Below are 13,635 nucleotides of genomic sequence, written 5' to 3'. Positions count from 1 at the left end.
TTGGTAACAGATGACAGCTTGCTAATTAGAATTGTTCCCAAAAAAATTCCATTTCACTGAACAGGTGACCTGCACTTATTAAACATTTCTCTGTTGATTTGAAAAATAACCACGATCATTTAAGCATGATTGTACAGAGCTATTTCCAACACTTTATTTTCCACAACTGATGCTTGTAAGTGCTAAGAAAAATTAGGAAATCTAATACTTTAGGTGATGAGGAGGAATTGACTTTTGAGCAGGGAAGTGTAAGGCATCACACACATCCCCGTGCAGTTTGAACATCCAGGAGGCAGCTGGCACGTGTCAGCAAAAGGAATTCCAATATCGGAGGAGAAACCTTAAATATCAAAGCATTCCTCTATTATTTATTATATTGTTTCAATTATGAATCAGTAAGTTGAGAAATAATAATATATCAATTAAATTATATTAATATATTAATAATATTTATTATTTAAATTAATGTATTAATAATTAATTAAATAAAATAGCATATTTTATTGCTATACTTGTATATTATTATATTATAATTTCATTAGAAACTATATTCTATTATATACACTATATAATACATGCTACTAATACATTATATTAATATTAATAGTATTAATATTAGTAATATTATTAATACTACTATTAATTATATTATATAATAGATAAAATTAATAATTAAATTAATACCATACATTAATAATATTATACTAATATATATTATTATGTACAAATAATGAATATAAAAGTATTAATAATATAATATGTTATATGATAATATGAATAATTAAAACCCATATGTAAATATTATAATATCAATTATTAATATCACATATTATATTAATACATTCTATAATAGTGATAAGTTTACTATTATATAATAAGTTAATATTATATATTATTAATGTATGGTAATTGTACACATAATATGAATATATAATATATCATAGATCATAGATCATAGATCATATAATATTGTCTTGTTTAATATAATGAGATATTATTATATTGTTATACGTTATGTATGTATATTTTATGTATTATTACCTTGTCTATTTTTACAAATATATAGAAAGACAGCTTCTAAAATAGAGAAGTCTCAGAGTCCACTTGCAAATTGTGTAGAAAAATGTAGAAATCACGTAGAAAAATTTGCTCTTCAGCACTAACAAAAACATCTCTGTGCTATCACCCCTGTGTTAATTACAAACCCTATAACAGCCCCTGGGAAGAAAATGAAGCCCACCCCAAACCCAGCACATTTCATCCCTGACTCCCCACCACTTGTGTCCCACACTGCTCAATACCACCCCGTTAGTCCCCCTACCCTTCCCTTCTCCACTATTAATGCACAGAAATCATTCCCTCCCTCTGCAGCCCACTCCTGACCTTGGCCATAAACTGAGACAGATTGAAAATTTAGCAGGGTAGAAATCCATTTGGATTTAGGTGAAATGTGCCTCTTTGAGCTTGCTAAATATGCTGTTTAGTCTGGTGACTGCAGCCCTAGCAAAACTACCCCAGCTAAGGAAAATAATGCAAATTTCCACACTAAAAGATAAGACATAAGAAAAACTCCTCGGACCCTGAAACAGGGCAGAGTGACCCAGGAGCTCTTTCTGTACTTTCTGACAAAAACTGAGTACAAGTGTAACTAGCTGTATGTGTAATGTGAAATCAGCAGAATGAATCTGCATTAACCTATTGTGAAATCTATGCATATGGAAATTATTAAGGGTAATAAAAAAGGATCAGGAGCTCTCAGAGGGAAGCATGTCCATTAAAGGGCAATGAGTCCCCACATGCGTCCACAGCTCTGTGAATAAACAAATAAATATACCCATTCCCTACCAATCTTTATTGGAATTGTGGGGTTTGATTTTCCATCCGCATTTCAAACTGCTCACACCGTGACTCTTCAGTTCATTCCCTCCCTGGTCTGAGCTCCATCTGTTCTGGGGCTCACTCAGGACAGGAATCCCCAGTCCAGCCAAACCCAATACAGCACCTGGGCCCTCAATAATGGGATTTTTTTCCTCAGGTGCTGCACATTACTCGCTGCAAACCTCAGCACCGCCACTGATAAACAGCTCCTGTGTGGACCAGAAAGTCTCATTCCCAGGCTCAGCAGCTGCAGCATGTTGTCATTGCCTCCTGTTATTTTCCCCATGCAAGTTGCCACTTCATCACTTCTGGGACCCAGACAAGAGATATTTGGATTGCTCCTCAGCACTTAGTTTCCAGAATAAGCATCTGAATAATGCCATTAGAGAACCTGCTGCAGCACCACTGCTGCTTGCAGTGTTAAAGTAATCACAATGAAGGATTTCCAGGGGCAGGGTTAGCTCCTGGCAAACATGCAATAACAATATATGCACAGTCCTCCTGAAATTAGCATCCATTTCTAATTATGAGGGTGTTACTTGACTTGCCTTTCAGCAAAAGACCCAGGTTAAAATGCTTGTTTTGTTTCAGTCTCTTTTTTTTTTTTTTTTATTTTATTTCAGAGTCTCAGGCTAAATACAAATCTGATTTGGATCCTTTTTGAGGGTACTTTTTTATTTTGATAGATATCCAGCAGTACCAAAGTGCATTTTCATCACAGCTCAAGCTTGGTAGATTAGAACCAACTGCCCAGTGTCATTGTGACAGAGGGTCACACAAATCCCAGAATCCCACAACCACTGAGGTTGGAAAAGCCCTCCAGGACCATTGAGGCCAAGCTGTGCCTGATCCCAACCTTGTCACCAGCCCAGAGCTCTGAGTGCCACATCCAGGTTATTCCTGGGACACCTCCAGGGATGGGGACTCCAAACCTCCCTGGGTGATCCCTCCTGCAAGGCCTGACCACCCTTTCTGTGGTGAAATTCACTTGGTGTCCAACATGAAATGATACAATACACACAAAAGCTAGAGGTTTTTTCCTGGAAATCCATCTCATAGAAGTACTTTGGATAGCAATATTAAAATAACACAAAAACTGTCTTTTAATGTGGTTTATCCCCTCCAGCAATGTGCAGGTCTGTTCCTCTTTTGCTGTGAAAATGAAGTCTGAGGCTGACTTGAGCTCCTGACTCGGGCTTCCTTCTGCAGAAAAGTTGCAAACTCACAAGATTTCAGTGTCCGTGTTCAATATGAAGCCTGAAAAGAAGCTTCAGGGCCAGGTTGGATGGAGCTTGGAGCAACTGGGCTAGTGGAAGGCGTCCTTGCCCATGGCAGGGGTGGAGTGGGATGGACTTTAAGATCTCTTCCAAGCCAAACCTTTCTGGGATCCTCTGATTCCATGATAATGTTGATCGTTCCTGCAAACCCAGCACTGAGGTCAGTTTCAAAGACATCCTATCTCTCCATATGTTTCAAAAGCTGAGCTCTCTTTGTCCTAAAATATCAGTAAGATAATCCAATTAGCAACATGATGCAAATGATGTGAGACATAATTTCCATTACTTCATTTCAGCAACCAATGCATTTAAGAAATGAAGTCGTCAACGTTTTTCAAAATAATTTTTTATTATACTAATGATATTTAAAAATACTGCAGAAATAGAAGTACCCTTTGTTACCAGTTTTATTTGAAAATTTATAAAATGTGGGTTTGTTCTCTCAGATGTTTTGATTTTTTCCATTCTTAAGACCTAAGAGAGCAAAATAAAAATATCTCCAAGGAGAAAATTGCTCCAGCTTCTCATTGAAGAAACAATGCTGGCATTGCTGATTTTTAAGCCCAAAAACTGGAGTGCAGTAAGGAGGGCTTTGAAGGGAGGAAATATTAAGATCAGAGTTGGAAAATAATTTCAGAGAAATTTTCAGTTTTCAGACAACACAGCCATGAGAAACAGCACCAAAAAAAATACTGTAAGTGGAGAGTGAGTGATCATCCAAAAGCACATGTCATCTAATGTCTTATTTTAACTCAACATGAGGGAAAAAATAACATGTTCCAGCCATATAGTTATGTTATTAGTATCACATTGGTACCTGTCTGTCAGCAGCTGTCCTAGAAAAGTGACATTTTAAAACAAAAAGCCAGACAGGTTAAAGATAAAGGTGCAGCAGAGATGTTGTTTGTTTTCCAGAGACTTATTATGGAGAGAAAAAGAAATAAATAAAGATGCTGCCAGCAATTGCAGCAGATAAATGCTGGAGAGACACCAAATGAGTGCCAGATTGGAAAATTAATGCTGTGTACCGAGAGGAAAACTTGGGTTTTGATCATCAGAGTCAGCTGCTGCTCTGAGCCCACAAGGATGTCCTCAAAACTCAGCTGAAGGGTCGTGCAAAAGCTCCACGTAGCTTCTGGAGGCACTAGATGGCAGAATCTTCTAATTAGTTCAGTGTCATTTGTTATTTAATCACCTCTGGAAGCAAACCTGGTTCTCAGCTAGAGAGCAGTGCAGCAAATTATGCAGCAAACCACAAATCTTTGCTACTCAATCCACTCCCAAGTTTTCAGCACTTTGTAGTTTTTCCCAGATATTCCTTCAAAATATTTGATGTAAATGACTTTTAGGCAAGCACACAGAGCTGTACTAGTAACTGGTTCACATTGTCAAATGACTCAGAGGGGTTCAGAAGCCACATTTGAAGTCTTTATAAGAATCATTCTCCAAAACACACTAACATTTGGTGGTGCTTGTTGCAGTAGCTGACAATGCTCAAAAATTTCTGAGGTGGCCAGGAATGGAACTTACCAAAAATCCCTAAGAAGAACATGTTTTTTTCCTAATGGATTCACATTTTTGTGGTAAAGTGACAGTGCAAACAGATCCATCTGTCCACGTGAGTAGGAAGTAGGCAGAGCTTTCCTCATGTCTACATGTAGTGGTATCAGCTGAGATTAGAACCAGACAAACTTTAAAGGTCCATTTCAACTTGAAGTGCTCTGTGATTTGATGATTCATGTTGCAAATGAACAGTGATAGTACAAGGAAAAATAACTTCCACAAGAGTTTGTTTTCATATTTACAGTGACCAAAAATGCGGCTTTAATCTTATGTTTCCAGACTATGGTCATCACTGAAGTAGAAGAAAAAGGGACTGAAAGAGAGAGAAGAGATAAATAAAAATTGTACTCTACCTGTTGTTCAGGAGATAATGACTAGTAGATTAATAGTCCAAGTGACCAATCAGTCATAAATAGTTCTTGTGGAATCACAGAATATGCTGAGCTGGAAGGGAACCACAAGGATCATGCAGTTCAGCTCCTGGCCCTGCACAAGACACCCCAATAATTCCATCCTGTGCATCCCTGAGAGCATTGTTGGTTTGGGTTGGAAGGGGTTGGATTTGTTTTTCAGCCCACCCAGTGTCATCCCTGCTATGGGCAGGGACACCTTCCATTGTCCCAGGTTGCTCCAAGCCCCATCCAGCCTGGCCTTGGACACTGCCAGGGATCCAGGGACAGCCACAGCTTCTCTGGGCACCCTGTGCCAGGGCCTGCCCACCCTCACAGGGAACAATTCCTTCCCCATATCCCATCTAACCCTGCTGTTGTCATTTTGAAGCCATTCACTGGGTAAGTACTGCTGCTCCAGGGTGTCCTAAGGGATGTGCCAAAGTCACACAACCCAAGCAGCAGGGCACACAAACCATCCAGAGGGGCACAAATTTAACCCCAAGTTTTCCCAGTGCCAGAGCAGACACTCGGTGTGTTGAGTGGATGCTTATCCTGCTCCTTCCAATATGGCCGTGGAAATAAAAGTAAAGTTACAAATTGTGTAGATTGTATTATACATTTGCACTCAAAAGACCCTACTGTGGTATGAATCCAGTTCAAAGCAAAAGCAGAGGATGTGCACTGAGCCAGGAAGGAGAATGGTGACACCAAGGAATAATAACTTTGAGAAGCAGAGAGAGAGAAGGGCAGAAAAAGCAGAGTGAAGAAGCCCTGTGTGATTGCTGCAGGATCCTCAGTGGCACAGACGAGGGCTGCCTAATGCAGCAGAAAGTCTATTGACTTCATTTATTCATTTCTAATAAATGATTCAGCAGTGTTTACAATGCAAAGAGCATTTTGAGCTGGCAGCTGCAATATTTATCAGGGTGCCATGAAACGTCACTGAGAAGCCTCACGTGGCTTTGGTATCTCATCTCCTTGTGACCTTTCTGAGCAGCTGACTGGCAATTAACTGAACAGGTAACATGGCTGAAATAATGGGATTTGCCAACGATTTTGGCTAATAAAAATTCCTTGCAATTTTTTGCTAGGTTCTGGAGTTTCTCTGTTGAATGCAGAGATGAAATTTGGGATGCTACAGACCAACTCTGTCCATCCCAAAATTTATTGCTACGTAAGTGGGAATTTCTTTCCTCTTATTTTCCCCTCTATGTCAGCAACAATCTGCACGATCAGTACAACTTGCTGGACTGGTAAAAAATAAAACCTGACCTTGCAAAATTAGATCATTGGGTTATCAGACTGAATCAGTGCCAAGGAAAAGGTCAGAGAGGGAAGTGGCAGCCAAGAGATAAAGGTGAAAGGACTGTCCATTCTGGAGGGGGAATGTGCTGGGTTAGCACAAGGGGATTTTCACTGGAATGGCTATTTTATGTAAGTCAGAGCAGGAGACTCCAGGCTCTGATTATACACGAACTCTTGAGTCTGCAGTTCCTGAATTCCCAAGTAGGACACTACTTTTGCAAACTTTCTGGGAGACTCAAGTGACTAAAAAAATCCAGTAGTTTGATATTTGTACAGATTTTGTAATACTCTTTAAAAGTTTGGATCGTGCTGTTATTTTTCTGCTTTAATTCTGTTCTTGAAACACATTGGGAATTCCAGAGTGCAGTGTTACCATTTCCAAGGAGAATTCAATGTGGTGTGGGAGGATTTAATGACAGGGGACACAGACATGGTGCTTCAGCTTCAGCCAGGGCCAGAAAGGTCTCAGATCCCTGAGTTTGGTGAAGGAGTTCAGGGGAAGGATTTAGCAGCAATGGATGGAGGGAAACTTAGGATTTACTTGAGAAATCTTAACCCATGGGGGTCAGTGGGATCCCCTGGGCTGCATCTGGGGTCAGTGGGAGACCTGGAAATTCTTCTTTTAACACCATTCTTTGTCATCTTTGATAGGCTGGGAAGATCAGGGGAGGTGCTTCACCAGCAAAGAGAAGGAAGAGTCAGAGCTACCTTTAAAACAGGTCAGAAGGTCATTCAGGGGGCTGTGAGAGGGTCACCTTGGTCCCAGGGAAATCCAGGAGCAAACCCTAGTGGAACACAAGGCAGAGAAAAAGGTTACTGGGAGCAGCAACACAGACTTACCAAGCTTGATCAACTTAATTGCTTTATAGGATGAAAAGATTTGGTCTGAGGAGGAAAGAAGATCAGGGGGGATTTGGAGAACTATTGTGTGCTGAGGGAACCAAGAGCTCAGGCCAGCTTTAAACTTTTCAAACTTTAAACTTTAAACTTTAAACTTTAAAGGCTAAATAATTTAAAACTTGATGATTTGCAGCACATTCAGTTTAACTGGTTAGTCCTTATGTATTTGGAGTTATTAATCAACATCACTGTGCAGACAAAGCACAGCGTGTTGCTCTTTCACTTTTCAACAATCCCAACACCACTGAGCTGGGGTGGGCAGCACAGATCCCAACAGTCTTGGTCAAGGTTTGGCCTTGACTTTGATGAGGTTTGAGAGCTCCTGGATGGAGAAGTCAGAATTGCAACAGGCTGCTGGAATCCTTCTCCACCACTCCCTCATCTTTTAAAGTCATTCATGCTTTTATCTCCCCTTAAAGTGATGCACTGACTACTCCTTTCACTGCTTATTTTATGTATTTGCTTTTGGCAGCTCGGTCTCTTGGGTGCTGGGTGGGATGTTCTGCCTCTTTGCTTATCTTGTTCTTTATCTCGTGGCTGCTTGTTTCCAGCTGCCCCTTGGGTGCACCTGCACACACCTCTGCTCCTCTGGTTGCTCCAGTACACACACAAGTATTTGAAATATTCCCACATTTTGTCTGGCTTTGCCATAACATTTACAAAGAGCTGCTACGCTGTAATAAATTAGGATGCTAATATTTGGCTCCAAGGCAAAGTAGTATTAATTATATCCTGATTGATGAAATTCTAATTTATATGTGGCTGCTGCTCTGACTCTGTGCAATGCAGTGTTTGAAAATTATTGTGTAGAAGCCCATTGGTGCAGAACAATTCCACCTTATTCTAAAAATAGAGATGATTATTCCCAAAATATTCTGAGAAAAATACCAAATAGGGTGTGTTCAGATCCCTGTGTTTTGGCCAATACCTTGAACTACAGATTATGGATCTGGAAACTTCGGCTCTGGACCAGAGTAGTAGAGAGATGCAGTCATAATTCAGTTATAATTTTAGCTATAATTAAGATAATTTCATTATAATACCTGCCCATGATGTGGAGGAGTCTCTGCCCATGGTGGGGGTTTGGAACTAGAAGATCTTTCAGTTCCTTTCCAACCCAAACCAATGATTCCATGATTTTATTAGGAAACTCAAGTTGCATTGATATAGATAATTAGATAATATAGCATAATTTTACAGGCATTGAATGATACTAGATTTTGGATAATATAATGCTGCAGTGCTGCTGCCTTTATTGACTGGAATGTTGCCAAGTCTTATTATTTTATCACCAATTTTCAGATGTGTTGTTTTGTCCTTAAGTCACCAAATACTTCACTAGATGACAATGTGGAAGGCTTATCTCTTTTAAAATTAAAAATAAGAATGTCCAACATTCACTGTTATAAAAACCAAACTAGAAGGACATAAAAGGACCTCCACACCTCCCTAAATCATTTTTGGTTCCTGGAAGTGGCCATGGAGGTGTGGTGGGTGCCCATGTGACATTCTTCATCCTGGCAGTTGGTCTTGGAATCCCAAAATGAGAATTATGTCTCTCACAGACTGGTCCATCACTAGCACTGTCACTCCAGGCCCTTGAAAAAAGTTTCTCTCCATCTTTCTCCTAGGCTGAATAAAAACAACCACGAATATTGTTCTAAACAACATTATTTGAAGAACACATAAATATTTCCCCTCTTCAAAAATTTCTTCATTAACTTCAGCTTGAACTGGCAGGAGGTCACTCTAGTGAGGGGGCTTGGAGCAATCTGGTCTAGTAGAAGGTTTTCCTGTCCATGGCAGGGGTGGAATGAGAGGAGATTTAAGGTCCCTTCCAACCCAAACCATCCTGGGTTTCTCTGATTCTATACATATATATATGTGTATATATACATATATATATACATATATATATACACATATATATATACATATATATATATATGTATGCATATATATATACATATATACACACATATATAGTTAAGAAATTGAGATTTCCAGGCTAGATCTGCAGACAGAGAAAGCTTTCATTTTCTTCTTATAATGCAGACAAAGGGATGAGATAATTTTTTTTTTCCCCATCTTCAGAGGAAAAAGAAAATGTCTCTTCTTCCTTTCACGGCTTTTTGGTACTCATTTTAAAAGCATTCATGGGAAATAAGCGAAGAGGTGAAAGATTGCTCAATGTATATCCATTTTATTATAACTCCTGAAATACATTATTGCCTCGTGAACTGTGGAATAACAGGAAATCAGAAGAAGGAAAATAAAAAAAAAAAAGGGGGGGGGGGGGGTGGGGAGGAAAAAGCAAGGAAAATACAGTGTATTTTAAAATACTAGAATAAGATAATGGGAGAGCCTCCAGTTATAAAGAGGATGAAGATTTTGCAGAGCTGTTCCAGTCCTGTTGCTGCATTTGTAAAAAAAGTGTTTCTGTGTCCCCAAAGTTTGGAGGGGGCTCAGGGTGAAGAAGGAGCCCTAAAGCAGCAGGAAATCAGAGCTGCCCAGGCCCCAAGGAGCCTGAATTCAGATTTTCAGAGCACCCAAATTTGGGGATGGAAAAAAGTGCTTTTTCCATGAACAGTAAAGACATTAAAAAACCCAGCACTGCAAGAACAGCACTCACCTGCCTGATTTCTCCTAAAAACAGGGGGAAGTGTGACTGGGAGAGCCTTTAGAGCCCTCTGAGCTCAGGGAGCAGCTTGGGAAGAGCTGTGCTATGGATGGAAGCTGCACAAAGGTCCTGGTGAGCACCTGTCCAGGTGAGCTGTGCTGGGCACCCCAGGGCAGCCCGGGGGGCAGAGGGAGCCTGGGGAAGGGCTGCTCCAGCCACAGCATCCAGAAAAGGCCCATCCTGTGGGTGCTGGGAGAAGGAACATTAAATATGCAGCAGTGGTGCTGGCAGCGATGCTCTGGGAGAATTGGGAGCACGGACTTTGCCGCTGTGACAGATGATTGCCTTGCTCTTTCAGGCAAAATAACAAAATATTTTGTCAGATCGGGTTCACAGAAACATATTGGTGACTGCACACAGAGCCACGGGGTCTCGTTTAATAAACACTGAAGCTCTAATTGGCAGTTCTCAAGCACACACAGCACCAGTGGCCACTGGAGGGCTCAAACACTGCTCAGGAATTGTTATCCCGGGCTCTGGGCCGTGCTCAGCCATCAAGGAGGAGACCTAAATGTCATCACACACCTGGGAGGGAATTTTTGGGGATCTAATCTCAAGAATTGCCATTAGACAAATCTAGGCATGGGGTGGGTATTAGGTTGTCCTAAAATGTAATTTGTGTGTTCCTCTTTTGAGCTACCTTCTGCTGAAGAATGTAAATTTAGAGGATCTTCTGTTCCTAATTCCCATCCCTAGTGAATCCTCATGCTTCCCCATCCCTGGAAGTGTCCCAGGCCAGGCTGGACAGGGCTTGGAGCAGCGTGGGACAGTGGGAGGTGTCCCTGCCATGGCAGGGGTGGCACTGGATGGGCTTTAAGGTCCTTTCCATCCCAAACTATTCCATGATTCCATCATTCCTTGATAATACCACCATTGTTATGCTCAATGCTTTAGCATTATTTATTGAAACACTTGCAATAAAAATGTTTTTCTTTATCCTAGTCTAAACCTGTTTAAGGACAGATAAAGGCAAATATTAACACATGGCAATTCTCCCATTTTCACACCGCAGCAGAGAAAGATGCAATGACACCAAAAGTCACCAAAGAAGTGTGGTTTCTGTTAAACCAGATCATTACAAATTGGTATTTTATTCTTTTATTTCTGGACTGTCAGAAAGTCTGGACAAACTCTGGATTTAAGAGGAAGAGGTTAATTAAGTAGATATTTAATAGTCTGGTGGCATGAAGGAGGTATGTCTTACCTAGCTGTTATAAAATAATATCTCATGCATTTTTACATGAAAAGAAGAAAAAGGTCCTAACAGGTTTTTCTGGGAATTGCTGTCACCTCTGGGCTATTAATCACCTTCATAAAGCAGCACTCCAGATAACTGTTTGGATGAAGTTAAACAAGTCCATTTAGGAAGCACATTGACAGATAAAAATATTATCAGCTGTTGAGGCTGGTGATATCTGCAGTGCCAAACCAGGTTCTATTTAAGCTGGGAGCTGAAAGGGCCTAGCTCAGATGGAAACCCACCATGCCCAAAAAATACAGGAACTTGGAGAGAACTTGGAACTTGGAAATTCTCCATGCTGATTTGAAATTTTAAATATAAAATTTGAAAAATAAAAATACAATATTAGCTTATGGGGAGAAGACAGTTTTCCTCTTTTTCTTTTTCTTTTTCTTTTTCTTTTTCTTTTTCTTTTTCTTTTTCTTTTTCTTTTTCTTTTTCTTTTTCTTTTTCTTTTTCTTTTTCTTTCTTTTTCTTTTTCTTTTTCTTTTTCTTTTTCTTTTTCTTTTTCTTTTTCTTTTTCTTTTTCTTTTTCTTTTCCTTTTCCTTTTCCTTTTCCTTTTCCTTTTTTCCTTTTCCTCTTCCTTTTCCTTTTCCTTTTTTCTTTTAAATTTTCTGTTTCATTTTTCTATTTCCCTTCCCCTTCCCCTTCAAACCTTGATCATTAATTTCACCAGCAATTATTGTCATTTTTAGTCATTCACTTGTGTAAATATGTGCTTATGTGTAAAATAAAGCTAGAAATCTGTATCCATGTGTATATGTTAAAAAGTATTTTATGTTTGTGAGTATTTGTAACCTTTAAACATAAATATATATGGAAAGAGATGTTCTGGGAGACCCTTGGAGTCCTTCTGAGCTCTGGAAGGTGCCAGTTCCAGGGAGTTTTGGGAGCAGCTGGGGCACAGCCATGGCCAAAGCAGGGCTGGGACGAGGCTCCCTTGGGAAATTGTCTTCCTCTGTCTGTTTTATTTTCAAGTTATTAAACACTGTGGTTATTCTTCTCCTCAGCTCTTTATTTGTGCCTTCAGCCAGCAATGAAACTCAGAAAAAATTAATCAAAAGAGATGTTTAACTGACTCCTTTAGTCCCTTTTGCAATGAGAAATTAATTGGGCAGGCACTTCTTTAAAGAGCGAGATCAAAGATGCTGAGTGCTGCAATCATGAAATCCATCCAGTAACAATTGATAAAGTGCCAAGATATTTCTTGCCATGCCAATCACACACTCACACCTCCCAGACCTCTCCAAAGAGAGAAACAGGAAGAACCAAAACCAAAACCGATACACAAATAAATAAAAAAAATAAAGAAAATAAAAAAAAGAAAAGAAAAGAAAAAACCACCCCAAACCTAATCCAGAATTAGGATTAATACAAAATATTGCAAAGCATTCATATGGTAGGAATCTTTCTAGAAACAAATGAAACCATCCATGTCAAAATGTGAACTGCTCAAAAATAATAATAAAATATCAGGGAAGGAAATATAGAAAAGTTTTTTGGGAATTAATTTAGTTGGATGTCCATAGTAATTGCACAGGTATGGAAAAATATAAGCATGCCCCATCCTAAGTGGGAAGAGTATGGGACCAAAAGTGCTGAAAATATGAGGATACAGTGTCATTGCTGATAGAACAATAGGAAATATAAAAAATTTAAAAGGGCTAAAGATGAATAGTTGGTTTAATCAGTGGGAGGCAGTTTCTTGTTCTCCAAAATACAAATTTATATTTTATGCCCATTTTCACCCAAACAAATCCTTTCTTTATAATATTAGAGCCACCTTGCATTTGCTTGGAGATGGAGACACACAACCTTTTATTGGATCTTTCTCAAATGAAAACCAGGGGTTAAAGCCATGTCGTCTGTGAAAATTAAAGTCAATCAAATTTAATTATTAAATCTATGCAAAAAAGTATTTTCAAAATATGCTTCATGTTTAGCCAAAAAAAGTCAAAAATATGCAGAGAGTTTCTGGTTCTGGTAAAAGTATATCTGAAATCGTTATTTGGTTAAAATTACAATATGATTAATATGAACAGTGAAATTCTTTACCCTATATTTTGCTGATTATATATCATGAAGTTCCTGATTAATAGAGTTTTCCACAACTGACTTTCTTCTTAGGAAACAAAATCCCACTTTGGTAATTTCTTGTTTCACTTCCAATTGTGAATTGTATCATTTGCTCCACAATGTGAATTGGAAACTTTGTCTGGCAGTGCATTACTAAATCAAAGTTGATTCATAATTAAAACAAGTATTAACAACTGCTGCCACGTAACTCAGCCCATTACATTCCTTCCCTGAAAGAAAATAAAAGTCATGTCATGCATTGTTTGTTCTTGAAAGAGAAAAATTTATTACACTCACAGTCTTCCCTTGTAATAGCTTTTAGA

The sequence above is a fragment of the Lonchura striata genome, chromosome 8 (assembly GCF_050655825.1).
Source record: "Lonchura striata isolate lonStrDom1 chromosome 8, ASM5065582v1, whole genome shotgun sequence".
NCBI lineage: Eukaryota > Metazoa > Chordata > Aves > Passeriformes > Estrildidae > Lonchura > Lonchura striata.
This window is presented reverse-complemented; position numbering follows the sequence as displayed.